The sequence below is a fragment of the Notamacropus eugenii genome, chromosome 6 (genome assembly GCF_028372415.1).
Source record: "Notamacropus eugenii isolate mMacEug1 chromosome 6, mMacEug1.pri_v2, whole genome shotgun sequence".
In the NCBI taxonomy this organism is placed as follows: domain Eukaryota; kingdom Metazoa; phylum Chordata; class Mammalia; order Diprotodontia; family Macropodidae; genus Notamacropus; species Notamacropus eugenii.
Genome location: NC_092877.1, coordinates 117,085,906 through 117,107,200, shown reverse-complemented (window position 1 = coordinate 117,107,200; position 21,295 = coordinate 117,085,906). Strand labels below are relative to the sequence as shown.

The 21,295-nt window shown below is 34.7% G+C and overlaps 1 long non-coding RNA gene across 2 annotated transcripts in view; it reads left to right on the top strand.

Moving 5' to 3' along the window:
• LOC140511717 (uncharacterized) overlaps positions 1 to 21,295 on the top strand; it is a 203,965-nt gene that overhangs the window by 163,086 nt on the left and 19,584 nt on the right. For both annotated transcript variants that reach the window (XR_011969651.1, XR_011969650.1), the window contains exon 3: positions 10,274 to 10,342. This is a non-coding gene — a long non-coding RNA (uncharacterized lncRNA). The remainder of the gene's footprint in view (positions 1 to 10,273; positions 10,343 to 21,295) is intronic.

Genomic DNA, 21,295 nt, shown 5'->3' with positions numbered 1-21,295 from the left:
TCAAATTCTGACATATTTTGACCATGTAGCTCTTGGCAAGTCACTCTGTGATTCAATTAACTTTCTAAAACAATGTACAGGGAAGAAACAGTTAACAGAGGAAGTCATTTACCAGCCACTCTATGCAGAAATCACAGATCTAGTCCAAATAAATACAGGGTATTCCAAAAGCATTGCTGTAGTTTTAAGCTGTTTTATACTTCTCTAACATTTATATCCTCACTATATCTGTATCTATACACCTATGTCTTTATCTTTTTTATATCTAAATCTGTTTTGAAGCAATTTCAGTCAGCTTATATAGACACACCTATAAATATATGTACGTTTGGTTGTTGTTCAGTGTGATGTTAAGGAAAGGTTAATGGTGGGGAGGGAGAGAGTTAAAAATCTTTCCTGCCCATTAAAAGGCCTCAGATACCTCCCATCAATTTCTAATGAGGCACTGGGTCACAAGGGTCGTGCCCTCCAGCTTTCAGAAGTGTGTATACCAGACATATGTGTATATATATGTGTGTGTGTGTGTGTGTGTGTGTGTATATATATATATGTATATATATATATATATATACATACATACTCTGAGGTAGGACTTTTACTTTTTTACTTTGAGACTCAGTCTTTGGGAGAGTGTTCCTGTGATTAGGCCAGATGACACTCTGGTTAGCTGCTAAGAAGCACCCCCCCCCCCCCCCCCCCCCCCCCCCCGCCCCTTTCAAATCCAGATGTTGGTGCTTCTCACTCTGGTAATGATGTATGTATTGTCTATGGTAAGATAGTTGGAAGCCCTATCTGCTGGTCTTTCTGTTTGTATTTTCTCTGAAGCTGAGAGTGCTGACCTTTCCCCCCTGAACTGAGTGAATGATATATGTGTTTGATTAAAGTAAATTGTTGATCCTTCAAATGTTCCTTTCCTTTTACAAAAGCAGATCTAAGAACCTGTATAGTAGGCTTTCCTGCATATACTAGGGTCCTTGCTGTCACATTCAATAATTTTAAGGCATGTCCAACTCTTCCTGACCACATTTGAGGTTTTCTTGGCAAAGATACTGGAGTCAATTGCCATTTCCTTCTCCAGCTAATTTTACAGATGAAGACCTGAAGCAAGCAGGGTTAAGTGACTTGTCCAGGGTCACACAAGTAGTAAATGTCTGAGAACATATTTGAACTCAGGTCTTCCTGACTCTAGGCTCTATCCACTATGCCACAGAACTCAGTTTTTTCTTTTTTGTTAAATGAGAGGGTTTGATTATACAACTTTTCTGGACTTTTCCAACACTACATTTATGATTAAAAGATGTTCAGGGACCTGAATTCAACTTTCCCCCCAATAAATTCTTTTGTGCATGTAGATATGCATAAAGCCTGTGTCTCTATAATACAAAACTATCCAAAATGACCAATTCTGTCAAGCAAGTATGCTAACCATTGAGGAATGGTTATGTAAGCAGAGAATACATAAGATATTCATTAGAATGTTGGAGATGCCTTGTTAGCAATCCCTAGAAGAGATCCTTCTAGCAATACTGTGTGCTAACTCCCTGAAGGGAGTGTGTATGTGCATATATACACATATGCAATAACACATGTGTGCATGCATATTTGTATATACATGTGTATACATAAAGGCATATGTATGTGTATTATTTGATGTATATGTGTGTTGGGGTATATGACTGTACATATAAAACACATACATGTGCATACATATATATCATATATGTGTATGTCCCTGTGTCTGCATCTGTTTACATCCATATGTATTAAATAGATTGAGTCCTCTTGTCATATAATTCCTAGATATCTAAATAAGAATTGATATACTGTTATTTCTTCTCACTGGACCTATAAGTTCATGTCTGTAGAGGGACCAGTACAGAACTTCCTTTATTAATTGCATTCTTTCTGTATATCATTGTCTTTGAGAGCTGCCTAGGTGCCCAGAAGTAAAAACCCAACATGTGTCAGGTAGTATTTGAATCCTTCTAAGAATAATGTAAGTTTTCAAAAACCTACAAGGGACTTTAGAGAGTTGGTCCATTACTTTATTTTATTCTCAAATATACCAAGACTTCAAGAGATTAACTAACCTCTTACATATTGAACTTTGTTTCATAAAGAATTGGAAGCAGTTATGCCCTATCCCTCAGTCAGTCAACAAGCACTTATTGGTTACTGAGAGACCCCCCCCCCCAACAAGTAAATACACTTGGGAATGGTAGCAGACCTACATTGAAAGATAGGGTTTCTAGGCATGCATCAGAATTTCAGGTTTAAGTTTGCTCCTAAGAGCACAATGTCATCAATCTTGATAATTACTCAGCAAACAAATTCGACTTTATATTATTCAAAGCAACTTTGTTCCTATATGGAATCATAGATATATAGGTGATAAGTAACATTTATCCCACTTATTTTATAGATAAAGAAACTGATGACCAGAGAAAAGTAGGGACTTGCCCAAGGTTACACAGGTAGTCAGAGCTGTTACTAAAGCACATCCGCTATGTATACTACTTTAAGTTCTCTTTCCATTGTGTAATTTTGCCTATTGTAGAGGTATCAGTCTAAGAATTTTAAACTCTGGTGTCTAAAATATTTAAATTCTATTCTAATGCCTCATTATAGGGTGCTATCATGATTTTAAAGGCTATGCCACTGAAACAAAAGGATCTTGTAATTTCTGCCAATCTAGTGAGAATTTAACAAGGAATATAGAAATGATTTATCTTCAAAGGAATGACTTATTTTGTTAATCTGGATAAGTATATGAAGGTTCATAACCAAAAAGCTGATTTCTACCAGGTATTGAATTAAGGGATGAGGGAAGCATTTCAATTCCACTGTATTATGATAGAAAGTTTTGATCTATGTCAGAAAGGAAGTAGTCATACTTTTCCCCTCCCCATCTTCCTCTACTCCCCCACTCCCAATTCCCCCCCCCCAAAAAAAATCTGGATCTCTGTGTATGGTTGTTTGAAAGAGGCCAAATTAACCACCATGACTTATGTTATTAAACTATCATTTATATCAACTTGTCTCTAAATAAGATCTAAACTATAGCAAGTTTTAAAGAAAATGTATTCTAAGGTACATTATCAATCACAATATAATCTAATTCTGATTTTATTGACTGGATTTCATTATACTTCTCATTCTTAACTCATCTTAAACATTTATCTTAGTTCTGAACCACCATCACCATTACCACCATGACCCTCCCTCCTCCCAACAGACTGGCTTTGGGACTTAAAGCAAACTCTATCAAAAGCCTTTACAATTTCTCACAACTGGGGCAATGGGTAGTTTAGCTTAAGGACTCATTCCCATGCTGAACTTTCTTCATGGCCTTCTCCTAAAATAATCCCTGTCAGTTCCAACCTCCTTCTGTGCCACTCTTTCATCTAGAAGAAAAGAGAAAGAAAAAAAAGCAGACCATTCACATAGTTTGCTGAACTAACGTGATGGCACTGAAAGTTTGAGAACCCCCATGACTACACTTCTTCAGTTGTTGGCTTTCTCATTTCAGTCTTTGGCATAGAGACATCCAGATATTAACCTTTCACAACAAATTAGTGATGGGGCTTGAATTTCTACTTGAAGCTCCTAAGGTTCAATTCTGCATCTTCTTTAGATGAGCCACACTGAGTGTATCTTTTATCTTGAAAGGAAAAGAAAATAATCCGTTCAGACTTCAATAAGCAATTAGTGACAACATTTCATCATTTCCAGTAGTCATTTTAATTTCTGAAGCATAGGAATGATAGATTGCAATCCTAGACTAAATCAAACATCTTCAAACATTTTCTCAGTCTAAATAAATTTTGTATGTCTATGTTGGAACAAAGAAAAATCATTTGAAGAAAATAAAGTTAAAAAACAACCAACTAGATGCCAATAGATGCTCTTTGGATGTTCATGGATCTTTCCCTCCTAGCCATCCTTCCTTTCCCCCCCATTTTGGTAATACTTTCATTGACATAGACCACAATTTATCTTTGATTTAGTAGCCTCTGAAAAGCATAGGTAAATTAAGACAGTGTCATATGCAGATTAGAAGTCTGATAATATGTTAACAAATATTCCTTAAATTTTTTTGCTTCAGAGTTATCATGTTCAGTTATGTGACAATAACTGAAAGTATTTGAAACAGGTATTATGCCTATGGTAAAGTCTATAGCTAGCATTTAACTATATTTGCTAAGTTATTAAAAACTAAGGTTTTATCCACTGACGTGAAAGGTCTTAGAAAATAAATTTCCTCTGAGTCTGTGAGAAGCATGACTCTACCTCACATTGTTCTGAATTCTCTATGACTAGATTTTCAGTGATTAAGTGGATTTGCTGTGTGGTATATAAGAAAGATCTTATAAAATTCACATTTTTCACTGTGTGGCATATAAGAAAGATCTTATAAAACTCACATTTTTCTTTATTGCTTGCTTTTACTCGTTCCTTCTCCCTCTTGTACCACTATATTATGGCAAACTGTCCCATTGACTGGGAAAGAATATACACTAATGATAAGTAATACTCCATACATTATACTAAAGCTATGTCTCCCCCCCCCCCCCCAAATGTCCTTGTAACTTGTTATTTTTTGCTTTGGCAAAGAAAAAAAGAAAATGTTAAGTTTGATTTCCATAGTATTTAGAAAAGTCTTTTTTCTTTTGCTTTCAGCAGCCTTGCATCCAACTGCTAAGTATTCTTAAATAAAAGCTGTTAGACAATTTTGCTTTAATTAGACATGTCTCTAGAAAATAATCCAATATATTACTGTGGTTTGCAGAATAGTTTTGAAACTAATGCATAATATTATTTTCATATGTAGGCATATCCATGTATCTATAACTATACATGTATACTCATTCATAAATATGCATATGTATGCCTAAGCATACATATATGTATGCAAATATGTATATATAGTAAGTTTGTATGATGACTAGTTAATGATTTTGTTTGGTCTTTGAAGTGGTTTTTAATAATTTTTCCATGTGCACAACAGTGGACAGAAAGAAAATTTCTACTTGAAAACATGAATCTCTACTTCATACCAATTATTATTAGTATGATTAAAATAATTTCAAACATGTCCTATTTGTCTGTGCTTCCTTCTAAACTTCCTTCTGTTCTGTGCAATTAAACAAAATGCTTCATTGACCCTTTTTGGATGGGGTTTACTTCACTATTGCTAAACTCTCTTTTCTTTCAATTTCTTTTCCCCAGCTAAAAATTTAAGAGATTGAGGGAGTGGTAGTGGTGGTGGTGGCAGTGATGGTTGAAATACAATTAACAAATAAGTGTAGCACCTTAAATTTTTCAAGACAATCATCGTTTGTATTAAACAGTACCAGCATTATTTTTCCCCTCCCTTTTAAAAAGGAGAAAATGAATCTTGGAGAGGTAAAATGGCTTGCCTAGAATAAAATACATTCCAGAGCTGTGATTACAAATCATGGCCTCTTGATTCCAAGACCAGTGTTCTTTCCACTATGCTAAATTTAACAAGTCTAAAAAAAAAATCAAATTATACAATTTCAAGAGCATTTTCTCTTGTGAATATCTTCGAGATTTAAGCAGGTAATTCTTATTAATGCTAATGGGATTTGTTCAACTCTCTTCTTATCCAGTGAGAATGTTCATCTTGCTTGACATCTTTGATAAACTAATGCTCCTAATTGTGGAATGTTTCTAATACAGATCTTTCTTTCAATTTTCATTTAGTCTTTTCACTAACACATAGAGATTAGTCTATAACTAAATGCAGACAATATTTTGAATTTGATTTTTCAACTTACAAATATAGTATAAAAATTGTTGGCACAGTGGATAAAATGCTGAGCTAGAGTTATGCAGATTCTGCTTCCTGCCTCAGGCACTTATTAGTTGCATGATCCTAGACAAGTCACGTATCCATGTTTGCCTAAGTTTCTTCATCTGTAAAATGAGCTGGAGAAAAAAATGGAAAACTACTTCAGTATCTTTGCCAAGAAAACTAGAAATGGGGTTATGAAGAGTCAGACATGACTGAAAAGTGATTAAGCAACAACATAAACAATTATTAATGAATTACTTCCATATAAGAGACAGATTTGGATAGTCACTCTAATTTTCAAAATGGAAAAGCTGATTCTAGAATTTATTATCACAACAGCTACTGGAATTTTACTATCATGTTTTAAAATGATGATGTTTAGAGGTACTCACACCATAGTACAATTGATTCTCAGTATAGCTTTGAAAAGAGACTAAAGGTTTTTCTTTGGATTTGAGATAAGTGGCATGATCAAATTAAATGAATGAGAGTGAAAGGGATTCAATATCAGGTCAAAAATAAGGAGAAAACAGAAATGTCAGGTTTTTTTTCTTTTTTTCACCCCCTTATCTAACTAAGAACTCACAATATCTATACATATAGATAATGATAATGTGTCTGAAGAAGCAGTAAAAGCAGTAATGGCTAACATAGTTTGCCATTTTCTCCCATCTGAAAGAAAAAGGATAATCCAGGTTAACAGAATGGTAAAAATATTACGTTATGTTATAATACAAAATAAAACCATTATTATCGTAAATAATACAAAAAAAACCCTTTGTTTACATTTCAGATACCTCTTAATGAAGACAAATTTAAAGAAAGCTATTATTAATTCATTTCCATTCAATGAGTAGTTATTATATTTAGTCTTTGCAGAATTCTGTTAAACATTCTGTGGAAGATACAATAAATTTTAAAATGGAATAAGAGGCCACAGAGTCCCACTCTCTCCTTTTAAAAATAAGGAAACTGAGGCCTAGAGTGATTAAAGACTTGCTCAGGGTCATAAAGTTAGTGTCTGAGGCAGAATTTGATTCCCAGTTTTCCTAACTCTAAATTCAATGCTTTATCAAGTATGCTATAGAAAAATTTTATGTGTGTGTATACATGCACATATATATGCATACATACATAAATTCTTGCCTTTAAAGAAAAAAATACTCAAATTATTTTTATTTTGAACTTTAACACAAAAATAAGATTTTCCATACACACAACCGAATACAAAAAGAGGATTGTACATGAAAATAAGAATCTGCATTTCATACCACTATATGTATGTATGTAAATATATGCACACATACTCATATATGTATGTGTATGCATATGTATATATACTCAAATGTATATAATTTTACACATTATTTACAAACTTATGCTTTTCTGTATTTTCTTATGAAGTACCTTTTGCTCTGTTTTGTGTATTTAAACGAAATATTTCATTGGTCCTTTTTTTTTTTGGTGGTGGCATTACTTTTTCTAAAATCTGCTTCTCAATACAACGCCCTTCCCTTGGTTAAAAATGGAAAGGCTAAAAACAAAAACAAAACAATGCAGAAACAGTAGCAATAAATAAGTGTAATGAAGCAAAACAAATTCTGGTGGGCCACCTTAAGTGCCTCACCTCACCTCTCTGTCAGGTGTTAGATAACAGGCTTCATTATAAGTAGAGTTCCAGTTTCTACCCTTCGATGAACCCTACTACAGTAGGAACGGGAGAAATGAAGGTTTGCAACAAATCACATTTTGTAGTACATTTGACCTAATCATTAAATTCCAGATAATCAGTGTAGCATAGTGGGTAAGGACTAAACTTAGAGCCAAAATACTGACTGTGACTCTGGACAAGACGTTTAACCCTAGGCAACTAGGCAGCTTTCTAAGACTCTAAATCTGCATTGGTAGAAGTGTTTTCTTATCCAGGAATTCTCTAGACAGAGTAAATCACAGGTCCAGTACTGTATGCACATATAAAAATGTACGCATAAGTAATACATAAGGAATTTACAGATTTTACACACACGTGTTCATATATGCATGTACATATAGGCATTATAATATGCACACACAAATATGTGAGTATATACACACATATACACACATGCATACATACATGTCTGTATATGAATGTGTATGTTGTGAATGTATAAATATATGTATGTGTATGTCACTGTGTGCACAAGTGTGTGTACATGTACACACACACACATACGTATATCACCTTGCAAAATGCTAAAGCACATGGTGGATAGAGTTTTGTACTTGGAGACTGAAGTCTCCAAGTTGAGTAGTTCAAATCCCACTCAGATAAGTACTAGTTGTATGATCCTGGGCAAGTCACTTAATCTCTGTCTGGCACATATTACTAATCTATGAAGAGATGATAAATAATAGCACCTGCCTCCCAGGGTTATTATGAGAAGATAACGTTTGTAAAATCCTGGTTGTTGTGATTTTGTGGTTGGTGATTATCTATACATAATAATGTCAAAATGTTTGGTATACATGTATCAACAGTAGGGTGCTTTATCATTTGTGTCAGAGATAAAAATAATTAAGTGTTAAGTGCAGAAGGCATTGAAATGAACTTTCCTCTTTGTGTTGTTAAATTGAAAGCTTTTCAGAACAAACCTAGCTGTTAATTGTAGCTTTCCTTTTCATTTTAATCAATAATATTTGTTGATGTTGGAACTTGGTAATTCATCATTCCCACTTCTTTGTTCTGTCTCATTTTCTTTATTTGCTACTAGAGAGAGCTGAGACAAGATATTTGAATCTTAAGTGAATGTAGCCTCAGAAATTAAATGACATTGATTCAGAAGAGCAGCCAGAACTCTGGTGTGGGAGTTAGAACATCTGAATCCTAATTACTTGAGTGCCCTCCTTGGGCAAGTCATTGAAACATTCTGGGGCTTAATTTTCCCATCTCTAAGAAAGCTGATGGGGTGATAACTAAATGCCTTTCAAAAACATATTCTTTGAGCTTTTGAACCAGAATATGGAATTATTTTCCATTTATTTCTAAATTTCTTTGTTTTTCTTAGGGGTTGCCAAAATTTTTAGTTTTGTGGCTTCTGTGAATTTTAAATCTCAAACTTGTTATTCCTTTGAAAAAAATAATTGTCATTTGACTTTCACAATGCTAGCAGGAAAAAAAAAAGGATCTACCTTCTGAGTGCCCTTAAACTCCATGCAAGTGCTCTCTTCATATTAGATATACTAAGAAAGAGAATGTTCTTTACACATACACTCAATAGGGCTGCCATTTCAATGAGAGAAATCCCTCTGCTTGTCTTCAGGACATTTTACTGGCTGCTCATATGATAGCGAGAATCCTTGCTCCTCATTTCCTCTTGAGGAATAACTCCTGTACCAAGCGCAACTTCAGACACTTTGCAGAGAACTAGGCACAACAGAGACTCTCACAAAGTAGAACTGATATTAGAAAAATCAAACCCACTTCATTAAGTAAACCCTGGGGCTTTAATATTTGTTAAGTCATTTACATAATTGGATGTTCACAAAAACATTAATGAGCCTGTGACTTAACTATTATGACTGAGTTCACTAATTGTTTCCATGAAGAGTTCCCATGGCATCCCATGATAAATGACTTACATTTGCTTATCTTTCTCCTTCTGGTGCAAGAAATCAAAGTTTACTGAAGTCCACCTTCAGTGTATCAGTGATTTTGGAAGAGAAAAATATGACTCCCAAAGGGGTACTTTAACAATGGGATCCACAATAAACATATGCCAAGCTGACAGTTCACAAAAGCAACTTTCAGTGGTACTTGGTCACGTCTATATTAGCCTGCTGCTGGGAAGTAACAGCAATATGGCTGAGTTGCTGGTATTTACCTATTTTGTAGACAAGAGTTGTTGAAAGACTGGGAGAGGTCAAGTGGGTCCGTTAGTTCTGATGCACTGAAAAGTCATCAAGTAGGTTTTCTAGTAAGTGGCAGAGACAAGACCTAAGACTATCTAGTACTCAAAAGCAAGAGTGCAAGAACAGCTGGATGGTCGGAGTACTTTATTGGTATCCACATTATTTAAAGAAATCTAGAAGATGACTCTAAGCATATTGTACGTCTATTGAAGACATAGTCAGTCAACCAGCATTTATTAAGTGCCTATTATATGCCAGATGTAGGATGAAAGCTGCATTATTGGAAGGAAATTTTACATTAGAGACCATAAATCCATTGAAATAGTAAAATAAAGGAACTGAGAAATTTGGTTCAAAATTTATAGTTGAAGAAACTGAAATTGAGAAACACTACTTGATCATATAGTTTGTTAGAGTCACAGCCCAGACCTTCTAATTCCAAGGAGGGTGAACTTTCTACTATATCTCTATTATTTTGTTTTCTATAATAGTAGAAAAGCATATTAATTCAAGTCTACTATTCCTGTTCAATTTTTTACGTTTTAGTTGTCTCTTCTTTTATAGTTCTTTGTGGGCTTCAACACAGCCTTCACTTATTCCAATCCATGTCCAGTTATCTCCTGGGAACACAAGGTGAGGAAGTCCTAAACAATTGCCAAGCCTCAGAGTTGGTGAATTCAGCCAACATGCAATTTCCTTTCATTAACCATGGAAGAATCAAATTGGATTCCTCAATTGATGATATTTTTGATTAAATAACTTATGCCAGTAACTATCCAAAGTAATGTTCTCGGGTTTGGGGCAAGTTGCCAGTATGATCATCAGTAGAAAATAGTAAAGGAAGCATTACTTAAATGTTTAATATAGAGGTAAGGTGTAGAGTGGGTGGATGTAGGATTTAGGTTCAGTGGACCCAGATCAGTAAGGTTCTTTCTGCAGAAAAAAAAAATGGGAGCAATTACCAAGATAATTTTGGTTGATAAATATCTTCCTTATTAATGAAATATGACTTATTTCTTAGCCTACGTTATTTAGACTGGCAATCTGCATTGATGAAATTTACTTTGTAATTGGATAACTCTCTTCCGCATATTAGCAGTGGCATCTCAGCCTATTTCTTGTAGTCTAGCCTTGTGCAAGTGAACTTGCCCTTTTAACTTTGGCACCTTGAATTTATATAGCACATTTCTTCAATGAGCTGAAAAGCACAATAAAGACATTAACAGATTGCCATTAGCATCCTTGGAATGCAGATGCCAAGAATAATTGTCATCATTTAAAAGTGAGCTCTTACAGGGCAGTTTGCTATCCAGAGCTCTTAAATTGGAGGTTACATTGTTGCACATCACTGATTCCTATAACATTTGACTGCTTACTTGATTACAAATGTGACTATACCTGAGATGTTTGTTTGAAGTTATCTTTTGTTTTTGTAAATGAGAAAAAAAGTAAAGATTTACAAAATAGGTGCTTTATAGAGAAATTATCCATCTTGAAACGGAGTACTACACTAATCAAACAGGGAATTTGGTGATTCAAGGGTTTTTTAATTCTCTGCATTCAATTGATAAACTATTGCCTACAAAGCATGTACAAAGAACAGAGAACACAACAACCCCAATGAAAGAGGTCTGGGAACATTCTTAGAGTCAGTTATATAACAATAACAACAAACAATAACAACTGGTATTTATACAGCACTTCAGGATCTGCAAAGAATTTAATATACATTATTTTATTCAAACCTCCCAATTCCCTCCAAGATAGGTGCTATTATTTTACCTATCATACCCACGGAAAACAGGGTTATTAAACAGTTTGGTCAGAGTTATATAACTGGGTAAGAGTCTGAAGTAATTTTTGAATTTATAACTTTCTGACTGCCAGTCCAATACTCCACTACCCATTAGCCCTTGACACCTCTAACGTTAAGAAATACCAGGCCAATAAGAATGATAATATCAAATATTTATCCAATTACTTCATATTTTCTGAAGTCTACATCTAACAAGCTGCTTCCTTTGCAGAAAATGGGCACAGTGAAAAACTGGTTACTAATGAAGTATAAAACCAATAATCTTACTATGATATTGAAGTATGTAAGTCTAAGCATTTGGGAGTATGGAAAACTGGAGTAGGTCAGGATTAAAAGTTAGAAAATTCAAAAACAAGAGTAATAGCTAAGGGACTAGGTGGTAGCCAGGGACTCACATTAGCTCCCATTTCTGTGGCCCAGATCAATGCAATGGCATTCACTTAGACAGTAGAAAGGCTGTCTGAATGACTTCAAAATCCTGAGTTTAAGAGATTTGCCAAGTTTTACAAATAGTCAGTAGCACAACTAGGATGTGACCCAGACTGTCTGACACCAAATTTATTACTCTTTTGACTATACCACAAATTCAATTCACTGCTTAATTATTAGATGCTTATTATGCAAACGACATAATTCTAGGAGCGGGAAATATAAGGACACAAAGGAGCAGTTACTGCCCTCAAATTACTTGGAATCTCAAATGGAAGTTTTTTATACACATACTATATACAGATAGATGTGCATAGTGTATATATAGTATAGATACATATATATATATTAGTGTACTTACATGTATACACATAGATATATAGTTATAGTGTGTTAAGTGCTAAGGAGAAGACAGAGGTGATATCTAGGATGATGATACCAGGGATTTAGAAAGACTGGCATCCAAGATGAACCTTGGAACAAGGATCTCAACAGGATGAGAAATATTGTCTACATAGATGTTTGCATAAGCCCTATGCATTCCCACTGATTCTGCTTCCTAGGGGAAAGAAGTATGAAGTCCCTGTTTTAGAATTTGCTACATACAGAGCTGACCTCTTTGTATGGCTATGAACTGTTTATAGAAATGCACAGAAGTGGGTGAGGAAGAAGCACATTTGAGATATGTGAGCACAGAGTAAATCAAAAGGTAATTGTTCCAGAACCAAAATATTATTTGTAAGGGGATGTTTTGTGAAAAAGGAAAAGACTAGTACTTTGGAGTCAGATTATAGAAGGCTTGAAAAGCAGCCTTGGAAGTAATTTCCAGAGGGAAGACCCATAATTCTTGGGGAAAAAAAAAGTTTATTTTTACTTTTTGATTCCCCTTTCTATCCCTTTCTTTCTTCTAAGAGATCATCTGAAATCTGGCTTCTTATCTTTATACCTCTACTGAAATTTTTCTGTCATATACCATAAGTGACATTTTAGTAATTAAATCTAATGCCCTTTAATTACTCAGTGCCCTCTATATCTCATGTCAAAAGAAATAAATACTGGCTACTTTCTCTTTCTAAACACTTCTCTCTTATTTCCAAATATTTCTATGAATGCTCTTTCTCTTATATTATCCACCTTCTCATATTTCACTTCGCTTCGTAAAGTGGCTATCCCCTCAATGTCTTGTCCTTACCCTTCCTCTCTCTATATATATTTTCCTGTCAATCACATTCACTCCAGTTAATTCACTTTTATTGTAGATGAATTCCAGATCCATTTATTTACCAGTTCATCTGAACTGCACATCTCCTTTACAACTGCCTATAAAATGTCCTAACAACACATCAAACTCAAGATATATTAGACTTGTAGTTTTCCCTAGAAGTTTACCTCCTATTCACTTCACTGTTTCTATCTGTGGCAATATTATTAATCCAGTCAATTATTACTTAAATATTTGTCTCCTCTCTTTGTCTAACTTCTCATATCCTATTATTTAATAATTTGTGAGAATTTTGGCTTAGTTATTTCTCTACTCCCTGTCAATCCTCACTACTACCAAACTAATGTAAGACCTCGTTACCTCTTGCCTGAACAAATGCAATTGACTCCCAACAGAGGCTCCTCTATTTTCTCTCCTAAAATCTATCCTTACATTATACCACAGGATTTAGGTCTAGTTGTGCCTTTCCTCTGCTCAAGGGACTTTATTAGTTTTCTATGGGTTATTAATTAAAATTAAAACTTTCTTAGAATGATTTTCAAGACCTGTACCCAATCTGGTGATAACCTAGCTTTCCAACTTTAGTTTATACTATTCCCTTTCATATTTGATTCTATCAAAAGTGTATCAGTAGCCATGACCAAAATACAGCTTCCATTCTCTTCCATATGCCTGGAGTGTCCTCTGCCTCCACTGTCCATTAAATTCCCACAGATCTTTTAAAATTCAACTCACATTTCATTTCTTCCATGAAGTCTTTCCTGCTCCTACCTTCCTAGCCAGCAATGCCCATTCCTTCATTCAATAAACGTTCTTTAGGTGTCTGCTCTGGGTTGGATACTCTCTTAAACTGAGAACACAAAGACAAAAGCAGCACAGTATCTCCAAGGAGTTTACAACTCATTAGGGCAAACAGCATATGCATAGAAAGTTAAGTACAGCGTATATGCAAAGTGATTTCTAGAGGAAGGGCCCAAGTTACTGAGGGGATTGGGAAAGGTGGTGCAAAATCAATGGAATGGTTAAGGGAAATCATAATATTTCAAATTCTGGGAAGCAATAATATAAATTGAGATTGTGTTCTCAGGAACATAAGATGATCTTTATGCACTGATGTAGATTAAGTAGAACAAGATGAAAAAGGCAAAAAATGACTTTATTCATTTAAATAAATAGAATTCTAAAAGGCAGCTGAGCCTTTAGGAATGATAAAAAATTGAGACTGCTCCCTGAACACAGATAATATGTAGGAATTCAATGGGCAGTGGAGGCAGAGGATACTCCAGGTGTAAAGAAAGAATGGATGCTAAGAAATACAGGGTATGTTCTGGGAATAGCAAGTGATACACTTCTGTTGGAATGCAAATATGAAAGGGAATAGGGGAACTGAGGTTGGAGAGCAAGGTTATCACCAGATTGAGCGTAGGTCTTGAAAGCCATGCTTTTAATTTTAATTTTAAATAATAATCCATGGGCAAATAATAAAGTTTTTTTTTTTTTTGAGGGGAAATCAATGGGAAATACAGGCATATATATGCAGAAGGAAATGATAAACTGTCCAATATCTTTGCCAAGAAAACCCCATGTCCCATGGAGTCGCAAAGAATCAGACAGAACTAAACAATAGAACAGCAGCAACGGCAACAAAAACAATACAGGAATGTAACAATACCAGATATTTAATAATAACATTATCAGATATGTCCGGTAAGCTCTTTTTTCTTAGTTTTTTTTTTTCCTTGCTAAAAGGTATATTTTAGTTCTGGGAAGTGTGTCAGGAGGATCAATACAGAAATGACTATAATGCCAAAAACAAAGAGCACCAATTTGACTTCTTAAAAAAAAAAAAAAAAAGAGCAAGAAATAAACAAGAAATCCTGTGAAGCATTGCTTTCCATTCTATTTGGACTTTGAAGACATAACTGAATGTACAAGTTATATTTGGTTTTGTTCAAGCTCATAACCCATACGAACACTGACAATTACAAGTTTTGCAATCTATTTAATGTCCCTCTGAGTCACATTTGGCTATTTAAAAATCATAGAATAGGTATATGTGACTATTTTAAATATATTTTCCTCTGAGGAAAAATAACCATGAATCAGTCTTTCTAAAATGATCCTCAAGCCCCACATTTAAGCCTGCAGAAAATTTTTCTTTTCCCATCTGCTTTCTAGTCATTTTTAACACCCTTTGTCCCCTGCCCTATATCAGTAGCATTTGTATGCCTAAAACTGTTAGATTAAATTTATAAACTTAGTTTCTGAGGAACATCCAACACATATACTTTGATCCAATGAGGTCACTTCAGTTAATGTGCATGAAAGTTAAGAAAAAAAAATCTCTATGAAATTCATAGACATGAGTTTATTAATTATGTTTTTGACACAGCTTAAGTAAACTCTAAATTCAAAAGTAGTAAAGATGAGAAAACAGGTAAAATTTCTGAGTATTCACATGATTCCCAAAGAAATCAATGGCAGTTTTTTGTATATCTCCAAATTCAGAGACACTCAAATTAGAGTTAATAACTTTTTTTATGACATTGACTTTTCTTTCCCACTGGCTGAATAGGATTTCTTAATTTCTTATCAAAGATGTGGAGAGAATCACCACTGATGATGTGTTCTTTTTTGAAAAGTATTTTTAAATACTTTTTTCAAATAACATGTAAAAGTAATTTTTAACTTTTTAAAAAAAAATGAGTTCCAAATTCTGTCTTTCTTTCTCTCCTCAATGAAAAGGCAAGAAATTTGATGTAGGTTATACTTTGCAGCCATGTTATGAAAGAAAACACAGATCAAAAACAACAAGAAAAATAAAGTAAAAATATTTTGATCTGCATTCAAACTCCATCAGTTCTTTCTGTGAAGGTGAATGGAGTTTTTTATCATAAGCCCTTGGAAATTGTCTTGGATTATTGTATTGCTAAGAATATCTATGTCATTCATAGTTGATCACCATTCAATATTGTGTTTACAATGTTCTCCTGGTTCTGCTCACTTCACTTAGCATCAGCTCCTGTAGATATTTCTAGGTTTTTCTGAAAGTATCCTGCTTATCATTTCTTATGGCACAGTAGTATTCCGTCACAATCATATACCACAGTTTGATTCAGCCATTCCCCAATTGATGTGTATCCCCTCAATTTACAGTTTTTGCCATGACAAAAAGAACAGCTATAAATATCTTTGCACATATAGATTTTTTTTAATCTTTGAGATGCAGACCTAGTAGTGGTACTACGGGGTCAAAAGGTAGGTACAGTTTTACACCCTTTTGGGCATAGTTCTAAATTACTCTCCAGAATGGTTATATCACTTCAAAATTCCACCAACAGTGCTTTACTATACCAGTTTTCCCACATCTCCTTAAATATTTGTCATTTTCTTTTTCTGTCATATTGACCAATCTGATAGGTGTGAGGTGGTACCTCTGAGTTCATTTAATTTTCATTTTCTCTAATATGTAGTAATTTAGAGCATTTTTTCATATGATGGTAGATAATGTCTTCCTAAGCAGACAGAGTGTATTAAAATACACTAATAATGAGGAGGCTGATGAAGAAAAAAAGTGTCCCCAAATTATGAATACTTTGTGGTTCCAAAGTCCACTATAAACTCAGTTGTTTGGAATTCACATCATCAACATCATGGGGTGATACTTTCTGGGCTGACTGTAGCCTCTACAGTCATTTCATCCCATTACTTTACTTTGCCATTCTGGGTTCCAGAAAAGTGAAGGTAGTATAGTTGAGATGGGATCTGAATCTAGGTCTTTGAATCCAGATCTAGTATACTTTCTTGTACAGCTTCTCATTCAAATTGAATAGTAGATTCAGTTTATGAGGACACAAATAACTTAATCAAATGTAATATTCCAGAAAATAAAAAGTCAGTTAATCTTTTAATCATCAAATTGTTTAGCATACACTAAAGATTAAGAGCTGAGCTATTCCCCCATATGTAGGCTGTTTTAAAGTCTAATGGAGTTCCAACTGAAACTTCATGGTTAAATGCTGTTATTTTCCTCCCCTGTTACTGCTGTTTTAGGACCTCTGATCTCCACCTTCTCTTTGGAAATCTCAAGGTGTTTGACCTATTATTCTTTATCCTTCCTGTATTTCCTAGGTACAGTGTGATCTTACTACTATAAACCTCTGCAGAACCAAGGACAGGTTAGATTTCAAATTGATCCCTAAGCAGTAAGAATTTTTTAAAAAGAGCATACATATTGCTCACAGCAGCTTCACACACACACACACACACACACACACACACACACACACACACACACGCATACATGTTTGCATAGAAAGATGGGTGTATAGCCTGATGTGTAAATAGATTGTGTATATAGATGACAAGAGATAGATACAGAAACAGAGAAACAGCATTTTTAACACAATAGTTTTCAAGCACTGGGGATATAAATGCAGGCAAGGCAGGGCTTATTCTCAAGGAGTGTATACTTTAATGAGGAAAGAAAACAAACACAGGGGAAATGGAGGGGGGGAGTTTGGGAGATGGAGGATGCATCCCTAGGACAGGCAGACTGGGCAAGGGGTGAAGTCTGGAGAGTCAGGAATAGAGCAGTAGTGAATGAACATAGAATAGTGGTCCACATCAGGGAACTCACTAATCATGAGAGTAGGCTTCTGTTCTGAGATACAAACTAGGCCCTTTCTAGGAAAATAAGGTTTTTTTTGGTTTTGTCTTTATATTTTTAGAGAATGTGAATGAACTCCAAGGAAAACTGAGTATCACAGAATTGACTCTTTTCAATTGTGGTGAGGGAGAAGACTTCTGGGAGTCCCTTAGATAGCAAGGAGATCAAATCAGTCAATTCTTAAAGGATATAATTAGGGCTGTTCCCTGGAAGGGCAAATACTGAAGCTAAAGCTAAAATATTTTGGCCACATAAAGAGAAGATGGCTCTGACTGGGAAAAAACTCTGATTTTGGGAAAGATTGAAGGTGAAAGGAAAAGGGGATGGCGGAGAATGAGATGGATGAATAGTGTCATGGAACCAATGAACATAAACTTAGAAAAACTTTGAAAGATAGTGGAAGATAGAAGGGCCTGTTCTGTTCATGAAGAGTCTGACACAACTGAAAGATTGAATAACAACAGTAAATGGAGAGAAGACATGGGGAAATGAGAGGGAGCTGCTTCAGAAAATGGGTCTTAGAGGAGATATGAGTTCTCTTGATTCCCCCATTAACTAGCTGTATGCCCTTAACAGGCCATTTTACTATTATTTTCTCAATTTCCTCATGCACAAAACAAACGTCAGAATAAGTGATGTCCTTTTAACTCTGAAATTCAGTGATTCAGTGTTATAACTGCATGTTGTATTAAGAAAGAAAAATGATAGAATTTCTACTTGTAAGTAGGTGATTATTAAATCTTTTCATCTTTAAGATTCTAACTGCTCCCTAAGTAGCAAGAATTTTTAAAAAAAAGAGCATAGGTATTGCTCAGAGCAGCACACACACACACGTTTGCATAGAAAGATGGATATATAGGCTGATGTGTAAAGAGATAAATTGGGTAGATAGAAGAGGAGATTTTATGGTTCTAACCCCAGAATTTTAGAGCTCATTATTTAAATTCATGATTTTACAGATCAAGAAGCTAGTCCCTGGAGAAGTATAGTATTTCCAAATTTACCAAGTTTATTGTTTCCTTTGAAAACTTGCATTTTTGTAGCATATGTCATTATTTCTATTGGGGGCATCATTAATTCCCCAATTAAATATGACCTAAATATTTGAATCCTCTCTTTTCCTAACTTTTCAGTCATTTTATTAAGTCTTGGGGATTTGCTCAGAAATGCTTCTATTATCTGTTAGTCCCTGCTGTAATATAAAAATGAAAAACATTCCTTGTCCTCAAGGCAATTGCATTCTACTAAACTGAATATGCCTCATATAATCAAGTTAGCAAATTCAAGATAATTTGAGAAGGGAGAGAGAACTAACAACTAACTAGGGGTATCAGGCAAGCCTTTGTATAGGTGGCAACTGGTGACATCTTATTTAAACCTTAATGAAAGCTAAGGATTGTGAAAAGATAAAAACTTATATTATGCCTAATTTCTCCTATATTGATTTTACAATGTAATTGACCTTATCTCCCATTTTGTCAAGCCACTTCTCTGTGATCTAGAATTAAACTTAGGAATGCAGATGTGCCTCCAAGCTAGTTTAAAGGTGTGGTTGAAAGGGAATGTTGTTATTACTCATATAGTTAACTCCTAGGATATCTGCTTGTTTTCTGTAAGCTCCAATTAGCTCATCCTGTTGTCATCCCCCCAAAAGATAAATTCTCTTTCCTTTCCTGCGCTGGTTCAGTTAGGGATAATGAACCCTGTGACTCTGGTCTCAAGATTGCAAGGCAAATGAGTCCCATAAAACAATCAGTATTCCTTAATTGTCAAAGATGGTGTGATTAGCCATATCTGAATGCCCACCTACTTTCCCCTTTGCAGCCAATTGTAATGTTCCCCAACTACCCAGAACCCTTCCTTTCCTTCATGTCAATAAAGAAGTTCCCTTCTTTCTCACTAGGTGAGATTAAACTGAGGTGGCCAGTTTGACCCACTTTGTTAACAGTTATACACATCACTGTTAATAAAGTGATTATGCTCAGAATATGTAACTCAATTTACCTTTATTATATTTATTTCCATAAGATTACAAAACATCAAAGTAAGGTGGGAGTATATTGCAGGGCTGGAATCACTGTGAAAAAAAACTGAAGAAGGAGATAGCGTAACAATTTGGCCAATATGAATGAAATATAGAGTATATTTAAAAACATAATAAGCAACAAGATTAGAAAGCTTGACAGGAGGCATATCATGAGAACTTGAACGCCAAACTAAAGAGTTTGTACTATATTTAAAGGCAATAGGAAGTTACTTAAGAATCTTGAGCACTGAAATCATGTGTTTAGACATATGATTTAGGAAACTTACTTTGGAAGGTTTGTGGTACAATGGTTAAAGAAGAAGAAAAGTGGAAATGGGGAGCACATTCGGGATGTTGTACAGTTCATATCAGAAGGAATGAGACATCCATTTGAAGATATAGAGTGGGCAGTTAAGGTGGGACTGGAGATCAGGAGAGAAAATGTGGCTAACTATATAAATTGACAGTTATATGCTAAGGGAAGAACCCATGGTTATAAATGAAACTACTAAGAGAGAAGGTATAGAAAGACAAAGAAAGAGGACAGAGCCTTAGGAAACACCTATGCTTAGGAGGATGGAACACAGATAATAATCCAGAACATAACACAATGAGTGGCCAGACAGATGGGATAAGGAATAGGAAAGAACAATTTTATGAAAGCTGAAATTAGATAATATACACTGGAGGAAGGGGAATCACAGTGTTAAATGCTCCAGAGAAGACAAACAAGAACTAAGAAAAATCAATCATTTAACTGAGAAATTAAGAGATCATTGGTAACCTTGTAGAAAGTAATTCATGTTTAGATTTGAGGTTTTTATACCATATTGCAAAAGTTTGAAAAATGAATGAAAAGTGAAAAAGTGGAAGCAACAAATACAGACACTTGTGGAGTTTGTTTTGTTTGTTTTCCAGTAGTTTATAGTGAAAGTTGAGAGAACTATAGGATGATAGTTTAAAGAACGGCAGTCAAGAGAATTTTTTTTTTATTTATGGAAGAGACTTGAGCATGCTTGTAGGCAGCAGGAAAGGAGTGATGGTAAAGAAATATTAACGATGAGAGGAGAAAGACCAGATAATTTAGGGCAGAAACTCCTACAAGAGATGAAATTAAATAGAATTAGGAGCATGTTTAGAGGGTTTGGCCTTAGCAAAGAGAAGGGTTAGGAGGACAGTTAGGGGGGACAGAATTGGAGATTTTGAAATGGGTCTTTGAGGTATAGATAAGAGAGAAGTTTACAAAAAATGGAATCTCTCTTTGTCAAAATAATTTTTTTAATGCTAAATTCTGACCACGTATAGTGCCAATGAGATATTCACAACACCTATGGCAGCTATGAATATGCTAGCACAGTTCTGAATTGCAAAATATAACAGACTCTCCACATGGAAGACAGAACCAAAATTTTTATTCAAATATC